This window comes from Acinonyx jubatus, chromosome D4, assembly GCF_027475565.1.
Source record: "Acinonyx jubatus isolate Ajub_Pintada_27869175 chromosome D4, VMU_Ajub_asm_v1.0, whole genome shotgun sequence".
In the NCBI taxonomy this organism is placed as follows: domain Eukaryota; kingdom Metazoa; phylum Chordata; class Mammalia; order Carnivora; family Felidae; genus Acinonyx; species Acinonyx jubatus.
Window position 1 is genome coordinate 78,774,348 of NC_069391.1, and position 14,151 is coordinate 78,788,498.

General features: G+C 42.7%; 1 protein-coding gene across 6 annotated transcripts in view; it reads right to left on the bottom strand.

The window, feature by feature from the left end:
- The window catches only part of GDA (guanine deaminase), a 171,257-nt gene that overhangs the window by 64,396 nt on the left and 92,710 nt on the right, over positions 1 to 14,151 (bottom strand). The gene's annotated exons all lie outside the window — the stretch shown is intronic.

Genomic DNA, 14,151 nt, shown 5'->3' on the forward strand with positions numbered 1-14,151 from the left:
TCTCTCTCTCTCTCTCTGCCCCTCCCCTGCTCATGCTCTCTCTCTCTCAAAAAGTAAGTTAACATCAAAAGAACGAAAAAAAAAAGTTTATATTCTAGCTGAGGAAATAAAATTTAAGTGCATATAGGAAACTGAAAACCATGCACGGTGGCATATTTGTAAAGTCCAAACTGGCATTACAGACTGAGCTGAGAAAACTCAAGAGAAGGGAGAAATCAGTGAGGACTAGAGAAATGAGTTTGCTTTTTGGAGGAGGTGATGGATAAGGTATACATACATATGGGAGAATGAGAGGTAAGGGTATTTGGGGTGTGGACAAAACGATGGTGAAGCCCAAAGGCGTGACTAAACGTAGACTGATGTGGGTTTATATTACTATTTGTCACTTCATTTTAGTTCCATATCCTTTCATCTTACTGTCTTCTTACTCTACCTGCCCAATGGTTTGGCATTTTGGAAGCGTCCAATCCTTTCTAGGTTACAGGTGTAATTCTCCTTATTCTAATTTCAATTGACATGAATCTAGCATAAGCCTTCTTGTTTTTCTCCTGCTTCCTACTTGATTATCTGGACAGAGAAAGAAAAAAAAACAGAACGATTATACAAGCTTGTGTTCAAACATGTATGGGCTGCAATTCTCCTTAATATGAGTCATGCAGGAGTTGTTTTTCTCAGCTGGATTAAATCTCCTTTTCAAAGTCATCCACCAGGAGGGACGGAAGGGGAGAGGTTTTTCTCGGTTCCCTTAGAGAAAGTCCAAAAATGCTTTCCTGCAAACTGACTGCATTTTTAAATAAAGGAAACATCTGGCTTTATGGTCTCCTCTAGTTTTATTTATTTATTTTTGTTTTAATTTAAGAAAAAAAATCTCAAACTCAAGGAAAAATTATGCCTTTCCTGTTAGATCTTAATAAAATGAAAACAGTTTCACTGCTGGCATCCTGTAACTATAAAACAAAAAATACTGACCGAATACCAGGAATTCTGGTGACGCCGAGACGCTAAGTTACATTTCTGAGATAAGAGTGTAAAATGATTATTAAGAAGGCTGCAACCACGTCTAAGCGCTGGCACATACATGTTTGCAAATGTCTTGATATCCACTCAAACACTGGCAAGCGGGAGATACCAACATGCTTATATAATGTTACAAGTGGCGCGTTTGTATAAAAAGTCCTCAGGTAACCTAAGAATTGGGAGAATAAAACATATAATTTATTTGTATTTTATTACTATTAAAGGCACTACCTTATTTTTCTCAGAGGATAAACAAAACTATTGCATGTTTATCATCTCAAAAGAGTGGTCTATGACCACTGTCTTCATTTTCTTATCTTCCACCGATTCCAAAACCCAAATGAAGCTGATTGTCATCTTCTCTATAGCCAAATAAGTTTTCTTTCTTTCTTTTTTTCTTTTTTGTTTATTTATTTATTTTGAGAGACACAGAGATCGCCCAAGTCGGGGAGGAGCAGAGAGAGAGAGAGAATCCCAAGCAGGCTCTGAGCTGCCAGCACAGAGCCAGATGTGGGGCTCGAACTCATGAAACCACAAGATCATGACCTGAGCTGAAACCAAGAGTCAGATGCTTGACTGACCGAGTCACCCAGGTGCCCCCCTCCCCAAATAAGTCTTCTTAAGGTCGCCAATAACCTCAGGTTGCTAAATCCATTGGACATGTTCCCAGTATTATTCCTCTTCCTCCTACCATTCAACGACATGTACCATCTGTTCTATTCCCTCCTTCTTTTTTTTTTTAATGTTTATTTGTTTTTGAGAGAGAGACAGACAGACAGACAGACAGACCATAGGCAGGGGAGGGGCAGAGAGAGAGGGAGTCACAGAATCCGAAGCAGGCTCCAGACTCAGAGCTGTCAGCACAGAGCCTGACATGGGACTCGAACCCACGAACCGTGAGATCATGACCTGAGCCCAAGTCCAACGCTTAACCAACTGAGCCACCAGGCACCCCCCTCCTTCTTGAAGTTGTCCCCCATCCTTTGTTTCCTATTACACCACATTCCCGGGGTTATCCTCTGACCTTTGGGTTGCCCTTCTCATCTCACTCAGTCTCTTTTACTCCAAACTCAACCCCCGGGGTTAATATAGTTCCTGTTCTTTTCTCAAACTTTATTCCACATTTTATATCTCCCACTCAGATCTCTCCTCTGATATTCAGACTTGCCAGCCACCCCCTACTTGGCATCTCCACATGGATGTCACAAGGGGGCCTCAACTCAGCATGACCAGAAAAGACCTCTGAATCTGCCCTCCCCAGGTGGATCTCTTCTTCTGTTCCCTCAACCAGTGATGGCCAACACATCTATTCAGTTGTAGAACCCTGAAATACAGGGGAAGCTTGTTCCTAGCCCTCTTTAGCCAAACGGCCACCAAATCTCATTGATTTCTGCCTCCCTATTGTCTCACACATCTGCCCATTTCTCTCCAACTCTATCACCACCTACGTGTCTGTTTCCAGGTCCACTGCCATTATCTTCCAACTCATCTCCTCTAGCAACTAACTATTCTTGCCCTGTTCCACAATCCAGTCTGTTTTCCTATAATTATTACTCTGCAATTATTGTTTATATATATTTTTAAATGCAAATCTGATCTGCCTTCCTCTCTGTAACATTCTTCACTGGTTTCCCATTGTACTACCTTTGGGATAAACAAAAAAGCCTATTATTGCCTGACACGTATCTCCCTGGCTTCATCTATTTCCACCAACCCCTCCCCCCAACCTCCACCCTCCACGACATCAGTTTCTAGTTGTTTCCCCCTACTGGGTCTTTGCATAGGCCTTTCCTCTTTCTCTGACGAATTACCTCCCATGCAACCTTCAAACTCAACTCAAATGTTGCTTCCTTAGGGTTGCATTCTTGAAGCCTCTCTTCACAATAAGCCAAGTCCTCTGGTTTCACACCTCCTTAGTGCTCTGCATTTTTCTTTCTTAGAAATTATATACTTTTCCATGCTCATGTGGTTATTGACTCTGAACGCAAATAAGGCAGAACCTGCATCTGTTTTGCTCATTGTTTTGTCCCTAACCCCTTGAAGCCTTTGTTCTTTCTTCTTCAGCTACCAATTCTTATGAGCTCCAAGCATCCTAGCTACACAGGACTGTGAGTCCACACCAGCCTGGATCCTGAGGAGATTCATGTGCTCACACTGACCCGAGGACCTAGAGTGGCTTCTCTCTGTGTTTTATACTTAAAACAAAAACAAAAACAAACAAACAAAAACAACAGGTTAAGGCATACATGAGATCCTTCTACACATGGCAGGGGAAAAACAACCTCCAGGTTAAATAGTATGGAGGAGGGGCGCCTGGGTGCCTCAGTTGGTTAAGTATCCTACTTCGGCACAGGTCGTGATCTCACGGTTTATGGGTTCAAGCCCCGTGATGGGCTCTGCGCTAACAGCTTGGAGCCTGAAGCCTGCTTCAGATTCTGTGTGTCCTTCTCTCTCTCTGCCCCTCACCCCCTCTCAAAACAAAACAAAACAAAACATTAAAAGAAATAAATAAATAGTATGGATGAAAAACTTTGCCCCATCTATGCATCCCCCCAAAATAGTGTAGAGAGCATAGCAGACCATTCTGTCCTTTCACTCAGAAGCATTTACTGAATGGAGATTTTGTGCTAAAGCAGTAAGTACTATGAGGGCAGGAGACGGATAATAAGTTATTATTCATGGAGGGCCTAGCATGTTCCAGGACTGTAAATTGTAAGTGGCAATTTAAAAGCAATATTTCCAGTAAATTACCATTTTATGAAGACGTGAACACTTAACAAACCGTAATATAAAACCAAAGGGAATAAGCAGTCCTATATAATCTACATTATTCCGAATCCTTCACATGGTTCGAGCTAAAGGCATTTGAGAATTTTATGAGGTCTCAGAGTTCCAATTAAACTCTACTTTTCCAGGTTCTTAATTATTCACTAGGACATGAAACTAATTACAACCCCCAGTGGCCAAATATGTTGTATCAAGCATCTAGCTTAGAAAAACCCAGAGTTCTTGTTCAAACAATTGGTTGTTTGGAAGATATTTTTAGCTAGCTGTACATTTTGCTGACTCCTCAAGTGAACTTTTCCATCCTGGTTATCATGTGGTGAAAAAATCCAAACACCATTTATTTATCCAACAAATAGTTATCTGAGTGCTTACCATATGCTAACAGCTGTGGATACAAAAGTGAAAAAGTTGGGGCGCCTGGGTGGCTCAGTCGGTTAAGTGTCCGACTTCGGCCCAGGTCACGATCTCATGGTCTGTGAGTTCGAGCCCCGCATTGGGCTCTGTGCTGACAGTTCAGAGCCAGGAGCCTGCTTCAGATTCTGTCTCCCTCTCTCTCTCTCTCTGCTCCTCCCCCGTTCATGCTCTGTCTCTCTCTGTCTCAAAAATAAATAAACATTAAAAAAAAAAAAAACAAAAATGAAAAAGTTGAAAGAAAGAAAGAAAGAAAGAAAGAAAGAAAGAAAGAAAGAGGAAGGGAAGGGGAGGGGAGGGGAGGGGAGGGAAGGGAAGGGAAAGGAAAGGAAAGGAAAGGAAAGGAAAGGAAAGGAAAGGAAAGGAAAGGAAAGAAAAGGAAAGGAGAGGGAAGGAAAGGAAAGGGAAGGGAAGAGAAGGGAAGGGAAGGGAAGGGAAGGGAAGGGAAGGGAAGGGAAGGGAAGGGAAGGGAAAGGAAGGGGAGAAAAGGGAAGGGGAGGAAAGGGAAGGGAAGGGGGGAGGGGAGGGGAAGGGAGGAAAGGGAAGGGAAGGAAAAGAAAGGGAAGGGAAGGAAAGGAAAGGAGGAAGAAAGAAAGAAAGAGAGACAGTCATAGTCCCTGCCTTCAAGGTGAGGTTATGGGGGAGATTCAAGAAAAAAAGTAAGAGATGTAAGGAGGTGCCAAACAAAAAGGGGGACAAAATGGGCTTAGCTATTCCTGAGAACAGGAGGACTAGAGTGATAATCAACAAAATGGGTAAACTTTGGAAACATTAAGCTAAGTGAAAAAAGTCGGGCACAAAAGGTCACATACTGTATGTGTGCATTTATTTGAAGCATCCGGGCTATGCAAATCTAGAGAGAGAAAGCAAATTAGTGGTTGCTGAGGCGGGGAGGGGAAGAATAGGGGGTGGCTGCTACATGGTTCATGCTCCAAACATATTCTGGAACTAGGTAATGGTAATGGTTGTACTGTGACTGTAATAAAGGACACTGAAGTGCACACGTTAAAATGGTAAATATTATATTAAATTATAAAAGTAAAATGAAAACAAAAAACTAACACTGTGAAAAGCTAGAATGTGCAACATAAAAATTCTCCTCCACGTCCCTAACTCTCCGCTCCTACTCTACAAAAGTAAATATTATTTTTGGTTCTCAATTTTATATATTTTTAACGTTTATTTATTTATTTTTGAGAGAGAGAGAGAGTGCGTGTGTGCTTATGGATGAGGGGAGGAGAGAAAAGGAGACAGGAAACTCCAAGCGGGCTCCGCGTGCCCAATGCGGGGCTCGATCCTGCAAACTGTGAGATCACGATCTGAACTGAAATCAAGAGTTGGACACTTGGGGCGCCTGGGTGCCTCAGTCAGTTAAGCATCCAACTTCGGCTTAGGTCTTGATCTCACAGTTTGTGAGTTTGAGCCCCACATCGGGCTCTGAGCTCACAACTCGAGGCCTAAGGCCTGCTTCAGATTCTGCATCTGCCTCTCTCTCTTTCTCTCTCTCATTTGAAAATAAATAAACATTAAAAAAAAAAAAAGAGTCATACACTTAACAGATGGAGCTACCCAGGTGCCCCATTTTGGTCCTTAATTTTAATATTGCCTTTCAGAAATGTGTTTTATAAGTGTGTTTATAAGGGTGTAGGTGCATAGAGTGGTTGCATGATCACATGATACACTTCTTCTGCCCACGTAAGCCTTTGGGGAACAGCAGGCCTTTAAAATTCCTAGGAAGCCTAGAAGAACTTACTTGTAATTAGAACTACAGTATCATTGCTTTAGCCTTCAAAGATTTTTTTTAACTCGTGAACCAATAGCTTGTCGATAAACTGAGATCCGCGCAATCTAGTTTTCAAGTGGGGTTTTAACTGAGAAAGGTTCATTCAGTCAAAATAATTCTTCAAAACCCAGTAATAGCCTGGGAAGAGCAAGAGGTCTGTGGCTATAAGAACCGGTGTTCTGCGGGTGCCAACCTGAGCGGGGACAATAGGGAAAGAAAAGATGTAAAGGGTATTTGTTGTGAAATGGTCTCAGGTAACAGTGCATGAATAACTTATTCATGGGAGGAAAAAAATCTGCATTTCACAAGCAGAAGCACTGAACACAACGGTCAAAAGATTTTGAAAACTGGATCTCAATTAGAAGTTAAATTTGAAGGTAATGTAGCTTATCTTTTAGAATTAATAAAGTAGTATAATAAAGTCAACTAAAAAAAAAGGCTTCACAAAGGAAAAGAGTATGGCTTTTTAGACAGTAGGAAACAATGTCAGTCAGAATCATGCATGAGGTAAGCAGATGATCAACCTTGGAAAATGATTGCAGAGAAATTCCATGAACAGAAAACACTACAGAACCAGAGAGTGGCGAACTCCAGTCACACCCAGCAGTGTTGCTTCAAAGCCTCAAAGAAGAAGTCCAATTGTGCTTTTAAAAAATCTCTCCAGAGCCACATCAGTTAAGCATCCGACTTCGGCTCAGGTCAGGTCATGATCTCACGGCTCGTGAGTTTGAGCTCCGTGTTGGGCTCTGTGCTGACAGCTCAGAGACTGGAGCCTACTTTGGATTCTGTGTCTCCCTCTCTCTCTGCCCCTCCCCTGCTCACGCTCTGTCTCTGTCTCTCAAAAATAAATAAACATTAAAAAAAAATCTCTCTGGGATATAGTCTTACAGTTGTTAGAATGGCTGGAGACAAAAAGACAAGAAATAATAAGTGTTGGCAAGGATATGGAAAAAAGGGAGCTCATGCACTGTTGGTAGGAATGTAAACTGATGCAGCCACTGTGAAAGACAGTATGGAGGTTCTTCAAAAAATTAAAAAATAGAACTACCATATGACCCAGTAATTCTACCACTGGGTATTTACCCAAAGAAAAGAAAAACACTCATTTGAAAAAGATATCTGCACCCCTATGTTTACTGCAGCATTATTCACAATAGCCAAGATAGGGAAGCAAGCCGCGTATCCATCGATAGATGAATGGATAAACACACACACAAAGGAATATTACTCAGCCATAAAAAGAGAATGAGATGTTGCTGTTTGTGACAACATGGATGGACCTAGAGGGTATTATGTTAAGTGAAATGAGTCAGAAAAAGACAAATGCCATATGATTTCACTTGTACATGGAACCTAAAAAAACCAAAATGAATGAATAAAAAAAAAAAAAAGCAGAAATGGACACATAAATACAGAGAACAAATTGATGGTCGCCAGAGGGCAGGAGGTAGGGGAATGCACAAAATGGGTGAAGGGGGGTGGGAGATGCAGGTTTCTAGTTATGGAATGAGTAAGTCATGGAGATAGAAGGTACAGTATAGGGAATAGAGTCAATGGTATTATAATAGCATCGTATGGTGAGTGTTGGTGAGCATAACACAAAGTATAGGGTCATGGAATCACTATGCTGTACATCTGAAATTAATGTAACACTGAGTATCAACTATACTTCAATTTGAAAAAAAAATCTCTCTGGAACTATAAATGTCTTTTTTCACTCATCACGCATGACTGTCTTTGTATTACACACCACATTCAACACATTTTACACACACACTACACAACACATTCAACAGACCTAATTTGCATTCAAACGATAAGTCAATGTTGAGGGGCCCTAAGGACGATAGGGTTTCAGCCCTTCTCATGACAGGAGGCAGGAGGGACTCCTTGAAAGAGCACAGACCTTGAAATCAGTCATGGGTGTGAATCTTGGCTTTGCCACTAACTTGCTGTGGCCGCAGCTGAGACAGACAACTCTCTGAGCCTCCCTTCTTCATTTGTAAAGCGGGGATGATGAAGCAAAAAAAGGACGATGACGATGCGGTCTCATCTCAGAATTGCTAACGTACAAAGAATCTGCCAGAGTCTGACAAAGAGTATGACTTAATAAATGTTACCTTCTCTCCAGTTCACCTACCATTTGTAAAAGAAGTTCACACTAGCCCAGTGAGTGAGGACGTTCTATAAAGCTAAGCATAATGAAAGGCAAAAATGAAATAATTACTTTACCGAAAGAAAAGATAAGAACAGTGGCCAGTATTTATTGTGCAATTGCTATGTGCCAAGTGCTTTACACACTCTGTCTTATCTGCCTCACCACTCCTTCAGGGTGCTATTATTGTCCACAATTTATACATGAGGTGCCAAGGCTTAGATATGTTAGAAAATTCATCCAGGTAAGAGGCAGAGTTGGGGTCTGAATCCACACAGTCTGACTCCAGAAGCCATGCTCTTCACCACCAGAAAAACACTGGTGTCAGTATATATGCCAACTTTTGTGGGAGAACAAAGGGTAATTTATTGCAACTGAAGGAGGATGGCCAGGGCAACTTTGGAGAAGAAGAAGAAGACATCAGAACTGGGCCTTGAAGGAAAAGCAAGATTTTATTTTGACAGAGGTGGAGTGAAAAGGGGGATATAAAAAGGAGGACTATTCCGGGCTGTGAGATTGGCACCCACAAAGGAGGCATAAAAGAACACGATGTGCTGGGGAACAGTGAGAAGTTGGCAGGGATAGACATCCCTGAGCTCATGGATACCTCGTGGTGTAAACGAGTCATGCAAATCCCCCTCCCATTTGCCAGAGAGAAACACGGAGCAGGAGGAAGTATTTGTTAGAAAAGCAGGGTGGGGTCAAACAATGTCATCCCTAGAATGTCGATCTCAGAGACAACACAGAGCCGACGGTAGTGGTATGAGAGGCAATACGTGATGCTAGCCATGCTCTAAGAAGTAGCCTTCGGGGATGTGGACAGCATTGATGAGAGAAACGGGCAAACCTTGCCCTGCCCTTGTGAAATTAATAACCTGGTGGGTACACTGACATGACCCATCAGAACTTGAACTAATCAGGGGGTGGAGAGAAGGCTTCCCTTAGTGTCAAGTGACATTTAAATTGTGATCTAAAGGAGGAGTAGGCATTAAATAGACATCGGAATGCAGAAGAGCAAACAGCTAGGAGGCTCCTGTATTAGTTTCGCAAGAGAAAGTGAAAGGCTGGACAAGGTCAATGATAATGGACAGGGGCGCATACAAAGATTCCCCAGAGGAAAACAAGCTGGTCTGGACTAACGACCTGGGTGCCTGGAAAGACACTGACATTTTGGGCCAACAAGGAGAAGACAGAAATGGGGAAAAGGAAAAGGCAGTGAGCAGTCCTTTGAAATAATATGATTTTTTGGGAAAAAAAAAAAAAAAGCAGTGCCGTAGTTAGAGGTGCCCTGGGCTGCAATTAACAGATGTGTAGACCAAAAAAAAGCCATTTCATTATCCCGCAGAAGTCTGAGGGCAGTAGGCGGAGGGCAGTTAACTATCCAATGATGTTATTCATGTATGTATTCGAAATCCTCTAAAGCTCTTCCTCATCATCTCAAACAAGGGCAGCAGGTCCACTCTTCACATGAGAACATCCAAAAAAGGAAGAACTCTCCCCACATTTACGAGGGAGAAAAATATTTCCCAGAAGCCTCTTAGCCAATTTCTTGCATGTCAGAATGTCAACACTGGCCACCCTTCAACACCAGGAAACTGGAAAAGTAAGTATCGCACCATACCTTTTAATAGAGTCACACATATCTCTCTAACGGTATCATCAAATCCATTTGACCTGACCTAAGTTGACACCAATCCTGTCCACCTCTCTCCACCTCCACTGCTGATAACCGCTGATGTTTACTGGGCATGTGCTACGTCCAAGGCGGGATTCTATGCACTTGACAATTAGTAATTCACGTAAGCCCTCCAACAACCGTATGAGGGGGGGTTACGCGAGTTATTTTATACATGAGGAAACTGGAAAGTAGAAATGTTCAGTAACTTCATCAGATGCACATAGTTAGGTACTCTTAACAGTTCATCTCTTACCAGAAACTAATGTAACATTGTGTATCAACTATACTCATATCTTTTTTTTTTATTTTTTTAATGTTTATTTATTTTTTTGAGAGAGAGATTGGCAGAGCATGAGCATGGGAGGGGCAGAGAGAGAGAGAGAGGAAGACACAGAATCTGAAGCAGGCTCCAGGCGCTCATGTCTTAATTGACACAATGCACTGCCTCTCTCTTCTGAACCACATCCATTTCACCTAAACTACTTCAACAGGCTCCTATCTGATCCCCTTGCCTGCACTTGACTCCTCTCCAATGCATTCTCTTTTTTTTATATTTATTTATTTTGAAAAAAGTGAAAGAGAGTGAGCTGGGGAGGGTCAGAGAGAGAGAGAGAACCCCAAGCAGGCTTTGCTCTGTCAGCACAGAGCCCGACATGGGGCTCGAAGTCACAAACCGTGAGATCATGACCTGCATTGAAATCAAGAGTCAGACACTTAACCGACTGAGCCACCCAGGTGCCCCTCTCTAATGCATTCTTTAACTTGAAGCTAAAATGACCTTTAAAAAGTGCACAGTTTGGGGTGCCTGGGTGGCTCAGTCAGTTGAGCGTCCGACTTTGGCTCAGGTCATGATCTCTCAGTTTGTGAGTTCGAGCCCCATGTCGGGCTCTGTGCTGACAGCTCAGAGCCTGGAACCTGCTTCAGATTCTGTGTCGCCTCCTCTCTCTGCCCCTCCCATGCTCATGCTCTGTCTCTCTCTGTCTCTGAATAATAAATAAATGTTAAGAAGAAAAAAAAAATTAAAAAGTGTACAATTTGATGATGGCAAATCTGTGTCCCTGCCCTCCAACTCCCTATGCACTCCGAGACCTTGCCCTGCCTATCTCTCCTGCCTTATCTTGAGTTATCCTTCTCCTAGAACTTTGGACTCTAACCACATCGATGCATTCATTCTTTTCTACCCCAGGGTCTTTGCACAGGCTGCTCCCTCCCTATCTCCAATGCCTCCTGCCCTACCTATTTAATTTCTACTCATCCTTTAGATCACAATTTAAATGTCACTTGACACTAAGGAAAGCCTTCTCTCCACTCCCTGATTAGTTCAAGTTCTGACAGGTCATAGCAGTCTGTTAATGTATCACTATGTTATCAATTTCACAAGGGCAGGGCAAGGTTTGCATGTTTCTCTCATCAACGTGTCGTCAGCAACGAGTCCAGTCTTTGGTTTAGGAGTCAGTCCACTTTTATTACAGGTACACGTCTAAGCTTTCTTGCTTAAAAGTGCAACTCCTTTGAGGCTAAGGACTATGCCTCACAGAGGCGGCTTGCTCTAGTGAAGAGAATATGGCTTTGGCCCTGCTAATTCAAAATCCAGCTACGCCACCATCTCTGAAAGCATGATTTCTCAAGTCTCAACTTCCCCATCTGTAATGGGAATAATGACACAGTGAGATACTAAATACAATGTGCTAGCACACCTGGTGACAAATGCCATGTCGATCTTTCTTCCCAGGTGCATCTTTGTGTCCCAGTGGGCCAAGGACATGAGCTGGGATGCTGCACAGTGGAAATGTGGTGACCTCCCCACGTCCCACATAGTGCATCACAGGCCATGGCTTTCTTCTCCACCTGCTGGTCTGCACGATGCCATCAAGTGGAAATATGCAAAAATGCTACAGTGAACCAGAGGTTAAGGGTTTGCTAGGAGCAGAGGGAGAGAAGGTAACAGAATGAACATGGCGTGTGTTAAGTATCCACTAAGCACCAGGCATTTTCATATATTATCTCATTTAATACTCAGTAAAAGAATCCCTGAGGATTTACAAGTGAGGAAATTGAGGCTCAGACAGATTAAGTGTCTCCTTCATGGTCTCAGAGCAAGCAGGTGGTGGAGACCGAACTTGAACCCATGTCTGGTTTCTCCATAGGACTTGCTCCCAGGGTAGTACCTCCAAAATGATTCTCTTCCTCGCTTGCTTCCAGGTAAGTGTGCATTAAAAAGGCCCCGAGCATCTTTTCGCTACGTTTAAAGTCAACCCGCCCCTGTTCTATGTGGGAAGAATCAGATAATTTGGTACAACTGGAGCACACAGCATCTCAAGATTAACTGAATATCCGCAAATAAATTATACATGCAGGAGTCTTTCTTTTAAAAAGCTACATGTCACTTGAGTTAACTCTGAATTCAAAATGCCCAATACTAAGATGTTGACAAGAGATTTTTTTAAATTAATGTAATTTTCAATGAGCTTTACTTAATGGATTAAAAGTAGTTAGTCATTACCATGCTGTAAGTCCTAAATGAAGTTACAGGAAATGAGAGATGAGGTCTAGAAGGGACAGAGAGAAGGAGAGGAAGTCATGTCCCCTCTCTCTGACAAGCTACCCCAGACCTGGGCTTGAAATGGAGAACTAGGTCCCAAGACCCTATACAACTGGTCCCATCACACACCCTATACCCTTGTTTACCCCAAATCCACCCACAACCTGCATCCGAATGCCCTGGGACCTTTGCTGGAATGCCATTTCCTGGGGGCCACTCCAGATTCACCTTCTCTGGAGTGAGAATGACCCCCAGGAACCAGCACTTAAACACCCCTACATGTTTCTGATCATCCCAAGGTTTGTGAACAGCTTTAGGAGCTCAGTAAAAATGTAAACATCACAATGACACCACATATTTATTTTATGGGGAGATAATCTTGTGGAAGAACCTTGACATTTTTTAAATGAACATTATCCCAGCAGCTACAAAGGCAAAGCAGCCCCATTTTCAAAATGGAGGAAGTCAAACCTTGGAATATATATGGCACATTCTTCCCTTACACACAGTCTGCAGTCAACTGCCTTACAGCTAGAAGAGCAATCAACAGTTACCAGTTCAGACATTTCATGAGGCACTCGATTAACTCACCTTTGTATTCAATTCCTAGCTACTTTATTTTGTGGAGGAATGGCATTTTTCTAAATTTATAACTTCAGTATGCTCTCACTGAGGAATAGACTTCCTGACTGAACTGCTAATTGCATGTTCGGGACACTCTTTCCTTCTTCTTCTCTACAACCCCCAGAAAAGGTAATTTTTTTTTTTAGGTGAATTACTTCCTTTTCTTACTACGCGCTACCCGGTGAAGGCAGTCTTCAAACCCACCGTCTTGTCTGCTATCTTCCCAAGTAAAATTCTAGATATGGGAAGTTGATTTTTAAATAGAAACCCAAGAGATGAACAGCTCCTGGTGATTAGGGAAACACCTCTGATCTCTCCCCAGAGTAGTGGTCACTGTTGCTTTACTTCTTGGGACTAGCCCCAAGTCTAAGGGTTCCCTGAAACTTGAGGGTCAAATACACCAGGCAATAATGTATCACTCTTGGTGGGGGGGGGGGGGACATTATTAAAGCCTCCCCATTTGGGGGAGCTCTGCGAGTTCCATCACCTTGGAAACACAACAGCAGTCTCCCTGAATACACACAGAGAGAATATTTTTTAAGCATCATAAGAAAACAGGGTTCAGTTATCCCCAAACTAAGAGTCACGATTCAAAACTGTCACTGACTCGGAAGCGTCTCGAGTCCAGGAATGGTATCTTCAAGCTGACAAGTCACAAATAGGTGTACTTTTGCTAACCAGACTGGTAGTTGAGGAAAAGCCCACCCTCGTCTTTATTTTTTTTCTGCCAAAAATGGAATGGCTTCCACTTACCAAACTAGCCAAGCCACTGCTGATGCAGTCACCACCCCCAGCCCGGTGCGTCCAGCCCGGTGCGTCCAGCCCGGTGCGTATGAACAGTAAATATCAGACATCAAAGTTACCTAGGTCGTTTGTAGAAATCCCGATTTGGGGAAAAGAAGTACAGAAGACACACTCATAGAGGACATTTTGAGCCTTAAAACGCAACTGCTTGCTTTGATGCAAATGGCTATGGGGTGGGGGGCAGGGTAGGGAGGACGTGGTTAATTTCGCTCTGACTACCTTTCTAGCATTATAAGTCATCTCGCTGGCATCGTTGGTATATTGTCTGTTGAGCAATCAAGTGAATGAAATCAGTTGTTTGTTTATTCTATGCACTGAAAGGGCTAAACAACACTAACCAAGTGACTCCC